At 41.6% G+C, this 12,727-nt stretch overlaps 1 protein-coding gene across 1 annotated transcript in view; it reads right to left on the bottom strand.

Moving 5' to 3' along the window:
- Positions 1–12,727, bottom strand: part of ZNF804B (zinc finger protein 804B) — a 235,386-nt gene that overhangs the window by 17,297 nt on the left and 205,362 nt on the right. The window lies entirely within an intron of this gene.

Here is a 12,727-nt window from a genome sequence, read left to right as displayed (position 1 = left end):
GAATAAAGCCCAACTTATTCAGGACCTGATCCCAGACAAAGTGGCAGATCTGGCATGTATTTCTGAGACCTTAGTGGCTGCTGAGGGCAGTATAGCCTTATCACTAATCTGCCCACCCAGATATTCCTTCCATCATCAAGCTAGACTGGAGAATAGGGGAGAGGGAGTCACCATTATTTATAAAAACACCTTAGAGGTTGTCAGGCTCTCTGCCTTGACAATCCTAGGCCTGGAGGCCATCCATGTGTTGGTGGAGGGAGCCAGGGATGGATTTGGAATGGTGCAGGGTTACCGTGCCCCCCACCACCCAGCACTCTCCTATCTGGAGCTGACAGGCTTCATCTCAGCAGCAGCGTTGAGGTCCCCCAGGCTTCTTGTCCTGGGGGACTTCAATGCCCATGCCGAGATTGGGGCCACAGATCCAGTTCTTGAGTTCTTGGAAACCACAGCTTCCTTGGACACATGTCCCAACATGTTAATGGCCCCACCCACATGGCTGGTCATACACGAGACCTGGTGGTATTCTCAACTGGACAGGGAGAGAGTGATCCCAGGGTGACCAATTTGACTTTGGTTCCCATGTCATGGTCGGATCACCACCTGATAAAATGCAACCCTTCTGTGGCACTCCTCCCCAAGAGCGAGCAGGGACCCATTAAGGTGGTCCGCCCCCTGCAGGCTATTGGATCCAGTTGGTTTCCAAGATGCAATGTGGGGGTTACCAGCTGAACTAGTTGGTGCTTCTGTCAAAGCTCTGGTAGATGGACGGTATACTGCTGCCACCAGGGCAGTTTACAAAATAGCACCTAAACGCCCTCTCCTTTTCCAAACACATGCAGCTACTTGGTATAACCAGCAGCTACATGTGATGACGCAAAATAGGAGGAGGCTAGAGAGCATTTGGAGACAGAACCAGATGGAAGGTAATTTAAAAGCTGCAAAAATCTCATCTAATATCTACCTAGGAAAAGTAAAGGCTGCAAGACAATCTTACTTCGCTTTCCAGATAAGCTCATGACCACCAAGCTGAACTTTTCTGTACTGTGTGCGATTTATCCATGACTGGTCACAGGATGCCCCTTGCCCTCGAGGAGACACTTATTAGAACAATTCGGGAAAAGCCCAACTTGCCAGCAGATGACATAAACAAATATAGACCTGTCACCAACATCCCTTATATGAGCAAGTTGGTGAAGCGAGTGGTGGCAGATCAGCTTCAGGTACTTCTGGAGGAGACAAATGCCCTCAATCCATTTCAGTCCAGGTTCAGGCTGCACCACGGCATGGAGACGGCATTGGTTGCCCTGCAAGATGACCTTTTGATGGAGACCGATGGGGCAAAACGTTCTTGTTTGTCCTCCTCAACCTATCAGCGGCCCTTGATACTGTTGATCATGGTATCCTCCTAGGGAGGCTTTCAGGTTGGGGATCGGAGGTCAGACCTTGGCTTGGCTCCAGTCCTTCCTGGAGGACCGTCCTCAGAGAGTGCAGCTTGGGGAGATGTTGTCCACCCCATGGACTCTCAACTATGGAGTCCTGCAGGGTTCGATCATTTCCCCAGTGCTGTTTAATATCTGCATGAGGCAGCTGTGGAAGGTCATCAGTTTTGGAGCTTCATGTCACCAATATGCAGATGACACCCAGCTCTATCTCTCCTTCCACCCTTCTGCAGTGGATGCTGTCTCGTCCCTTGAGCGCTGTGTGGATGCCGTGCTGGGATGGATGAAGGACAATAGACTAAAGCTGAACCTGCGGGTGGGGGGCCCTAATATCTGCAGACTGGGTGACTCCTGTCAGGAATTGTCAAAAACTTCTGTATCAGGAATCAGGGTGCGCTGAGCAAAGCAGGGTTACCAACACCCTCCAAGGTCCTTGCAGAGAAGTAAAAACATGAGACAACAGCTTCTTCTTCAAAGCTTATATTACATATGTACGTCGTCGTTTAGTCGTTTAGTTGTGTCCGACTCTTCGTGACCCCATGGACCAGAGCATGCCAGGCCCTCCTATCTTCTACTGCCTCCCGGAGTTGTGTCAAATTCATGTTGGTTGCTTCGCAGACACTGTCCAGCCATCTCATCCTTGGTCGTCCCCTTCTCCTCTTGCCATCACACTTTCCCAACATCAGGGTCTTTTCCAGGGAGTCTTTTCTTCTCATTAGATGGCCAAGGTACTGGAGCCTCAGCTTCAGGATCTGTCCTTCCAGTGAGCACTCAGGGTTGATTTCCTTTAGAATTGATAGGTTTGTTCTCCTTGCAGTCCAGGGGATTCTCAAGAGTCTCCTCCAGCACCACTGTACATATGTACAGTCTTCACAAAATACTCCAGCAGCATGTCCTCTAACAATTCTCCACATCTCCACTCTACATGTGTGTTCCTATATACACTATATAGTACAATAAACCAATCAGGTAACATTACCTCATCTTAGGTGATCTCGAATGATTACATCAGCTTTTTGCCTAGTCAGCATGACTCAGCTTTATACACAGTTGTACAATATGGCTGATTAATAACTTCCTCTACACATTCAGTTTAATATGTCAATTTCTTCTATTATAAACCTTGTAATTTCCTGACACCTCCCTTTCTTTGGGGGGGATTTCTCTTATCGTGAAGGATGAGGTGCACAGTTTGGGTGTACTTCTGGACCCATCTCTATCAATGGAGTCTCAGATAGCATCTGTGGTCTGCACTGCCTATTTCCATCTAAGGCAGATTGCTCAGCTGCGTCCCCACTTTGACACCAGGTCTCTTACCACGCTGGTCCATGCACTGGTAGTCCCAATATTAGACTACTACAATGCTGTCTATGTGGGGCTGCCCTCGGTGCTGTCATGGAGCCTTCAGTAGGTCCAGAACCCGGCTGCCAGACTACTAAGTGGGGTGAGAAGGCATCAACATATCTCCCCCACCCTTGCCGCCCTGCACTGGTTACCTGTTTGTTTCCATGCCAACTCCAAGGTAATGGTGTTAACATAAAAAAACCCTAAACGGTTTGGGACCTCGTTATCTGACAGAATGCCTCCATCCAACCATGTCTGCCTATCCTTTAAGATCTTCCTAGACTGGACAGCTGAGAGTTTTGACCCCAAGAGAGGCCCGGAAAACAGTAACCAGAAACCAGGCCTTCTCGGCAGTAGCCTCACAATGGTGGAATATTCTCCCGCCCAATATTCGCTTAGTGCCTTCATTGGGAACCTTTAAGCGATTACTAAAAACATTTCTATTTAGACAGGCCTTCCCAGACTCTATGAGATCTGATACAATAGCATTAAAATAACCAGAATTCGCTAATGCTCAACCTCCGCCATGCCTTCGTTTATTTTAATGTTCTATTGATATTGTTTTCATGTCTCAATATTGTATTATTTTATTTTATTGTCCGCTTTGCTATTGTTTGTCTTTAGACTTTGTTTTATGTATACTGGCCAGAGTGGTCTGGGTTGCCAGATGGGCGGTACAGAAATTAAACAAATAAAATAAAGAATATAATATAATGTGTATTATTGGACTTGGAACAGGAAGAGCCAATTTAATCACAGGGCTTACTTATCAGGCCAAAAGAAAAATGAAGAAGACCAAAATGTTGTGGCACCTTAAAGACTAACTGCTAGTTTAATATGTTGATTGCGATTTCATGTATGTTGCAGGATAAGGCTGGTTCCTTTGTGACAGTGCTGAATTGAAACAGCAAGAATGATCCCTGTTTTCTCACTCAACAGAGTAGGTGGGGATTCCCTTTCTCCCTTACTCTCAGCAGGGCTCAGGGCATGCAAAATTAACTTTGTGGAATAAAACTCCTATTATCACCTAGGTACACTGCCTAAGAATTTTGAGAGCTGTAATCTAAGAAAGTAACTATTCCAAGTTCTATCTGGAAGGGGGCTTTGGAATTAAATGGAACACCAGAAGATCCATACCATCTAGGGCAGTGATGTCGAACTGTGGCCCTCCAGATGTTCTTTGACTTCAACTCCCAGAAGCCTTCACCACCACCTCTGCTGGCCAGGATTTCTGGGAGTTGAAGGCCAAGAACATCTGGAGGGCCACAGTTCGACACCACTGATCTAGGGGATAGAAGTTCGTTACTTCCACTACATTCGTTTGGGGTCACGTTCATTTGTATGATGGTAAAAACAATGCTAATGATTTTTAAAATCCCAAAGTAGGAATCTCCAGTAAGAAGCTACAGCTGTACTGGGGGAAGCAACATGTTAATATTTGTGTCTCCAGAACAAGAAAGAATATAAAATGTACTACTATACGGAAGAGAGGAATTAGTGCATCAACAATTAACATGCAATCAAGTGTCCAATTAAAAAAATGGAGCTGAAAGAAACTAGCAGATTGCAAGGACCCTGTGCCTTTGTTCTTAATTTGCTCTCCAAGAACCAATTAGCTTTTTAAAAGGTTTGTAATCTTTTAATTGGTCTTCAAAAACATGCATGTGTTCACGTGCAGGAGAATTTTTAAATTTTTAAAATAAAAGTTGAAATCTTATTTTTTGTTTGCTTGGAGTAGCTTTTTTTGGTTGTTTCATGTATGCAACCTTTCTTGTAACCCTGAATCTGAATTATTTAGTGTTAAAAGGAAAGTTTGTTAAGTTTAAATGCCAAAACAGAAGTAGAATCCCCTTAAAATATGCATCAGCACAGATTCAACATGCTGATGGTGACTTTATATCTTCCTGGCTTAAGGGAGCCAAAATGATTCCAAACACTATGTTGAAAGACAAGGAGAAATAGGGCAGCTGAAAGTTGCTGTTTCATTTCTGAAACAATATGTCATTGTTATTTTGAGTATTACCGGTGTAGCTCAGGAGTAACCTTGTACAGCAGTTTGAACTGCAGAAAGGGTAATATGCTGAATGACAAAACATTTCACAACTTTTGATTAAGCCATTTTCTATTTGCCACATGATGACTGCTAGATAAATACAAGTTGCATATATATTGCTATTTGATATGCCCTTTTCAGGTAATATTGTGAATAATTTATTTCAAGGGGTTGAATTTGTTTCCAGCCAAAAGATAACATGCTGACCTCAAAGTCAAAGATCCTGGCAAACTCAATTGGTGTGTAATTACTGCTTATTCTACGTCCACTCCAAGATGTGGTTCATATACCAAAAGGGTTTGGTTTTTTTTTATTATTATTATTATTATAAATCCTGCAGCTACCATATCTGGTATATGGAGCTAAACTGATTAATAAAGGTGTGCTGGATCATTGAGGTCATCTGTCCATCCAGTGATTAAAATAACGCACAGACTCTTGATGAGTTTATCTGGATAGAGTCTCATTTTACTGTCCATTATTACCTACATGCATTGATTCTGAACATCCGCGACCTCACCTAGACTAGACTGGGAGGAGTGAGGAAACTGATTGTGATCTGCCTTTTTATGACACTTTAATCCAGATATATCAAGATGAGCTTTTCCAGCAGTTCAGGCAGATGTTAAACAGGTTCAAGAGAAACAGCAGGTGGGATCCAACAGTCATCCAACAGGCAGGTCAAGGAAGGAAGGAAGGAAGGAAGGAAGGAAGGAAGGAAGGAAGGAAGGAAGGAAGGAAGGAAGTCTGACTAACTTAATGTCTGAATTAGGAAATTTAAAAGCATCGAAACTGCACACAACAATGCCTAATAATTAAAGCCATTATTTGGGGATTTCAGGGTACACATGATTTCATTGCATTGTGTATGCCTTGTTTGCACCCTGAATTTGCTTTGAATCAGTGGAGATCTGCTGCAGGTGATGACATGGCCTCTGTGGAGCTGTCCAACAGGATTTCTGCCAATGAGTTGTAGCACATATTCCAGAAGTTGTAGTCACAGCTGTTTTAGAAGGGGATTAGACAAATTCATGGACGGCTATCCATGGTTCATAAGTGCGGTTGTGAAAAATACTAACTAAAATCCTTGTTCTCATCCATTCAGGCTGTCTTGACAATACTTTACGAGATAATTTGTAGGTGTTCCATAAATGTCTGGTTTGCGACTATGGGGACAGAATACTGGACTAGATAGCTCTTTGGTCTGATGTGGCATGACTTTCCTTAAAGAATTGTAACTTTTCCGCTGATGATTACTTTTTTCTGTTTTGGTTTTATTTTTCTTTCCTTCAAAATCCTTCTACACCTCCTGGGATAAAAGAACAATCAAGGAAATGTTTCCTTCCTGCTCCTCCACTGTTTTCTCCCCAGCAATGTTAAATCCTTTACTTCCATGTCTCCAGAATTAAACATGCAAATAAGTCCTTGTCCATATTCCAAATATACCTAAGTAACATTCATGTGTCACCTTTTAATGGAACTCCAAAACTACACTCTCTTCACCACCTTAGCCTGCACTTATTCTAGATACAGATTTTGATGTCATCTTGTGAGTAACCTATATATACTTTAACAGATTAGCAAGGTTATGATTATGGTGGTGGTAGCTATTAATGGCCCAAACCAAAGACAGCAAAGATTGTGTACTTGCAACCTCAGGTTCCTATGCTAAGGATGATGGATATAAATCTTCACTGGTTTTGATAACTGAGAATGAAAAAAACCCTATTATAGTTATCTTTTTATTCTCCTAAATTAATTTTTTTAATTTATATATATTTTAAAAATACGATATAAAATTTTTAAAAATAAAAAATGTAATATGTTATGACTAATCACTCAGATGAGGCTACTCAGTTAACTCCACTTAGATCCATTTAAATTAGCGCATAGAACTAGTTATACAAGAATGTCTGGTCATTACTATTTAGAAGGCTGCTGTTGTTATGTGCTGTCAAGTTCCTTCCAATTTATGGCCACCCTATTTCTGATCTCCAAAATGTTCTGTCATATTTGGTCTTTTTCCACTGGCTTCAAGTTTTCCTACTTTTTTTGTTTTCCTCGGAGAATCTTGCCTTCTCATGACATGCCCAAAGTATGGCAATTTCCGTTTTGTCATTTTTGCCAAAGAGAGTTTCGGCTTTATTTGCTCTAGGACCCATTTGTTTGTTTTTCTGGCAATCCTAAGTATCTGCAAAGCTCTCCTCCAGCACTGAATTTCAAATGAATCCATTTTTTTCCAGCTTTCTTTACTGCCCAGCTTTAACACCCATGCACAGTGACTGGTCTCAAGTGAGACATCCTTACGTATTTGATGTTTTCTAATTCTTTCATTGCTGCCCTTCTGAGCCTCAGCCTTCTGTTTTCTTGGCTGCAGTTTCCATGTGGATTGAGTATTGGACGAAAGTACACAACATCTTCTAACAATTTCAATTTTTTGATTGTCAGCATTAGAGTTGTGCATTTCTTCCGTAGCCATGACTTTTGTCTTCACCTTTCCTTTTGGTGTTTCATCACAGGGTTTTCAAAGAAAGAAAGGTTCAGCAACGGTTTCCCACTGCCTTCTTCTGTACAGCACTGGCAAACGTTAGCTTGAGTTGCCCTTGTCTGTGAAAGAACGATCCCCTGCCTGCATCATCTTCAGCTACCAGTGGTGTATAGGAATCGCCCCCCCCAGATGTCTCTCTGCCCCACTAACATTAGAAAGATCTATTATCTTCTGCTGATGCAGCTGTTCCTCCTGAAGAGGGTGGATGCATCTCATGAGTCTGGTGGCTCATTTGTAAATATTCCACTTCAAATGGCCCTGTCGGGAGTCCAGGCTCATAGTGAAGTCTAGCATCCTGACAGCATCACTCTCGTTTTCTCTGACACGTGCAACCCCCATATTGCCACATTAAGGTGTGCATTCAAGAAGACGACATGTATTTCATTTTAGCAAATTTGCAGTCCAGTCTGTTAATAACCTTTTAAAAAAAGAAATGAAGATTGACTCTAAGGATTTGCAAATGAACTTGGCAGTGGTTTAATGTATGCTCACTGCACAGTTCAGGTGAACAGATCCTAATGTCTTAAGGCTTAGATGATGACCATAGCATACTGTCATTGGTCTACTAGGAAGTTCACCCACCATTAGAAATTAATTTGGGCCTGTCAACCAAAACTTTATAAGTGATTTCACTGCTGACTCAGTTTTGTTCCCAACTCAAAGCCCAAGCCAACACTTAAAAATCAACCAAGCCTTGTTGCAGCATTCAGGCGGGAACCCTCATTCTTCCTTCATTACCCATCGTTTATTCACCTGAAAGGAAGTCTCATTGACCTCAGTATAGAGAAAAAGAGTGCGCCAGCCACCTTGAATATGAAGGGACAGGAGAAAAAGGGGAGGGAGGATGAGAATGGAAATGGAAAAAAAATGAGGAAAACTCCCAGAGGGAAAAAAATTGGTTGAGGGAAGACACAAAACTCAGGGATGTTTCTTTCCTTGACTAGGTGTATCGTTGCAGTGATACTGTCAGCGAAGAAACTTTCTAGGGTTGTCCTGACCTGCCTCTTGACAGCCACACCCTTTTGCAAAAACATGCATGGGCTACCCCAGCAAAAAGCTATATACCTGTCATGAAGGAAATACAGTAGCTCTAAATAGGACAGTGATGGCCAAAAATGCAGCCACCTGGGTGAACTGACTTGCGAACCTCATGATAAGAATGGATCTCACCCAAGAGGGGCTCATCTCATTCTTATCTGGCTCTTAACTGCTGAACATCCTAATAAGACCTAATGTGTTGAATATTTCTCCCCTTTATAGCTTCATGCTATGATTAGAAAAAGTTGACATTTCCAACTCAAATTGCAAATTAAGCAAATACTTCTCCTACAACATTGCTGCTGCCTTGAAAATACACAAATATGTGCACGCTCTCTCGTTCTCTCTCTCTCTCTCTCTCTCTCTCTCACACACACACACACACACACACACACACACACACACACACACACACACACGTTTTGGTTTTTGCAAGATGCATTCCTCAAAGATTTGTTGCTCATTTATACAGAAGCACAAAGATCAGCAAGATTCTTAAATTCCATTGGACTCAATTATGTTGCTAAATTGTGCAAATTAATCAGATAGATGGTAACAATCTATACACAAAGCAGAGAGGGAAAGCTTATGCTGGTGCAGGAGACACATTCATTGTGGCACAGAATGGCTGCAAAGAGGAGAAAATAAATTACATGATAGAATCATCTCCTAGAGGAAGGCGAGTACTGTAGTTGCTGGAATAGCATGATCAGCTTTAAAGTTGTAAGAAAATGAGTCACAGTTGATGGTGATATTAAAATGTCAAGAGTATTTGTTGAAGTTTTATTTACAATCTCGCATGTTGTCTACAATTTGAGTGACTGGGAGGGACTTTTCCGGGCTGGGGTGATTGCCTATCTATCCAGCATTAACCAATTGTTCCTTTCAGTTTTTTAATTCAAAGAGAACCCTGAATTTCTTCTGGGTGTTCTGCCCTTTCTTTGTCAGCTGGTGGCAGGTTTGTTTGTTTGCTTGTTTTGCTGTTGATCAGTTTGGTTGGTTGTTAGTATATATTCAGTAAAGAAAGCAGTATGTGCAAATCTGTCATTTCAAGCAACTGTAAGTAAAGAAACATTTGTTATTCTTTCTCCTACAACTGTCTCAGAATGAACTACTGAGATTTTAAGTGCCAGTTAATGAGAAAGGGGTGGGCTCTGGAGAATTTGCAGTTATTCTCCTCTGTAGATCTCTGTACTTCTACTGTATATATATTGCTATACAGTAGAAGTACATATATATATTTCCCGCCCCCCGCCCCCAGAAATTCAAAACTCTGCAACAGTTTTTATGCTGTTGAAACCATGGAGATTGGCAGCAGAACATGAATTAGACCCACAGCACCCTCTAGCAGTGGTGGCGAGTATGTGGCTCTCCAAGCATTGCTTGACTGATAGTTCCACCAGCATGAACACTGATGCAACTCAACAATATCTGGAGGATCGGACATTCCTCAGCCCTGGCCCAGAGTGGTGGTTCAGATCATATCTCTTTAGCTGAACCCACGTGGTTTCCCTGTGGTCTTAGAGGAGAAGCTTATTCTGTGCTCGGGGATAAGATGCCTTCCTACTCTGGCCAGGCCACTAGTGGTTGAACCACAGTTTCTTGTAATGTCTGATCTAGCCTACAGAGTAAGAGGCCAACAAACCAGGATACAACACCAAAGCTGCTGTTAGTTTCACTTTGATTTTATTTTGTAGCTACTGCTGTTGGTTTATATGTTATGTTTTATGTGTTTTACTTTATGGTTTTAAGTCTGTTTGTGAATCACTTAGACAGCTTCCACTATTGTTAAAAAAAAGAAAAGAAATGGGAACAAATAAATCAGTTGATAAAAAGTTCTTCAAAATGTTGATTTCATCAACAGTTGGAACTCTTTCTTCTGTAAGGAAAAGGGGGCGAAAACCTCAAAGAGATCTCATTTCAAATCTAAATAAAGCCTATATATATATTCGAAGAGATTTTGAACAACACCAAAGACTTAAATTGCAAACATGGGACTACTTCCATTTTCAAAAAAATCTGTACCACTGAAACTGACACAGCTGTGAGTTCTATAAGCAGACTAAATAGGTACTGAATGCAGCGATATTCCAGCAAAGACAGAGAACACCGAGGAGAATCTTTGACATCTTTAGGTGTCATAACTTCATTTTTCTGGTAGGCGTATTATAATATAAAAGCTCTATTTTGTACGCCTTGTGTAAAGCATAAGGCAGCTGATAATTAAGTCTAAGTTGTGCTAATGGAAACGATGATATTTGGGTTAAAAACAGACCGTAGAATAGAATTAAAAGCATGAATAAAATGAACAGCAAAACAAATGGTGTTCACCCCCCTAAGTTGTAAAGAGCTCTCAAGTCAAATTAGATTATTCATTTAACACAATGCGGGCATAATATAGCACACCCTCATGTGGTCCTAGGGACATTTTTGCAACTCCAATCCACCCACCAAAGTGAAAACTGCCACAAGGGTGAACCTATATTCTCTATAACCGTAACTTATCTAGACCAATGGTTCTTAACCTTTGTTACTCGGATGTTTTTGAACTGCAACTCCCAGAAACCCCAGCCAGCACAGTTGGTGGTGAAGGCTTCTGGGAGTTGCAGTCCAAAACTCCTGAGTAACCCAAGGTTAAGAACCAGTGATCTAGACCTTATATTTAAAAGAAGGTTGCTGTTGTTTTCTAGAGATTTCTTAAGTCTTGATAAGAAGAGGAACCTCATTATTCTAAACAACACACAGCTTTCTGGAAGACTATTGCTAATTTATTTGCATAATGAGAAAGTTAACAGAGCAGCTCTGCTGCATCAGGTGTGTGTTGATTCTTAATAAAGCACATCTAGCTGTGTCGGTTTGTGGGTATAAAATAAAGACTTTTCTAAAATGACATTTAAAATGGGCCTCAAGTCATAACAAGTCACCAGCCTGTGTTCAGTGGCATTTGATAATTTTATTTCTCCGATCCAAGCGCTGATTTCACAAATGTGACTGTGGTATTGTGCAAGTTAAGTAGAACTCTGCAATAAATTAGTGCTTCAGAAATGAGGGTGTCATATTCCGAAAATGTATATTGATTTCCACTTCTAGGCAAAATTGGAATAAGGAGAATACAATATGGAATTCATATCAAAGGAGCCACACAAATGGTAGGCCTGTACCACAGGGACACTCAAAGTGAGGGCCCCCAAAAGTTGTTGAAGTGTAACTCCCAGCATTCATCATATGTTGGCTAGGGATGATGGGAGTTGTAGTTTAGCAATATCTACCCAACCCCAGTTTACACGTTCAGAATCTGCTATGGGCTGTATTATATGCATTATGCCTTAGTTTAGTTTCCTTACTCTTGTGTTCATTGAGGTACAGTGGTGCCTCGCATAACCAGCGCCCCATTTAACGACGAATCCGCATAGCGATGCGGATTTTGCTATCGCAAAAGCAATCGCATTGCAATGTTTAAATAGGGAAAACATCGCGTTGCGATGATCGGTAAGCGTTTTGCTTACCGATCTTCGCATTGCGATGTTTTAAAACAGCTGATCGCGGTTCCAAAATTGCCGCCGGGTCAACAAAATGGCCGCCCACAGCGTTTTCGCGCCGATTCCTCGCTTACCGAGGTGGTGAAAATGGTGCCCGGATGGAGGATTTCCACATAGCTGTGAGTTTTTGCCCCATAGGAATGCATTAAACAGGGTTTAATGCGTTCCTATGGGGTTTTTCGTTCCGTATATCGACATTTCCAGATAGCGACGATTTATCCGGAATGGATTATCGTCGCTATGTGAGGCACCACTGTAACTGGTTAACAAACTCATTCTTGTGCTAATTTGGGGGTTGGTTAGAGTACACAAGAGACCATAAGCATGCCTGCACACAGTATTCATAGAGATAAATGAGATACCAAAACCTGTTTCCTTTCATCAGAGACCAGTTACCTTCACAGTAAATCCCTGCATCCCTTTAAAGAAAAATATGATCACAAACATGAGAATAATTAAGAAGCATCACTGCCTTCATATGCAGCTGGCCATGTGGTACAAACAGCTACTGTGTCTGTGTCAAACATTGTTGATTTTAAATTTCAAAGGCTAACCAAGTTCAGACTTTTGGGAGAATCCCTCGAGGCTTTCAATATATCATTTGTAGAGATGGGTCTTTTGTGTTTACACTAAACAAAAGAAAAAGAAAAGGAGGCTCTCTGTTTTGTTTTCATTAGTGAAAAAGAGCCTCTTTTAAAAAAGGATTCATGTTAATGAAAATAATATAATAATAACAATAAAAATTTTGAACTGCACAGCTGGAAGG

Source organism: Pogona vitticeps, chromosome 6, assembly GCF_051106095.1.
Source record: "Pogona vitticeps strain Pit_001003342236 chromosome 6, PviZW2.1, whole genome shotgun sequence".
Lineage (NCBI taxonomy): Eukaryota > Metazoa > Chordata > Lepidosauria > Squamata > Agamidae > Pogona > Pogona vitticeps.
The sequence above is the reverse complement of the archived record's forward strand: the minus strand, read 5'-3'. Positions and strand labels throughout refer to the sequence as shown.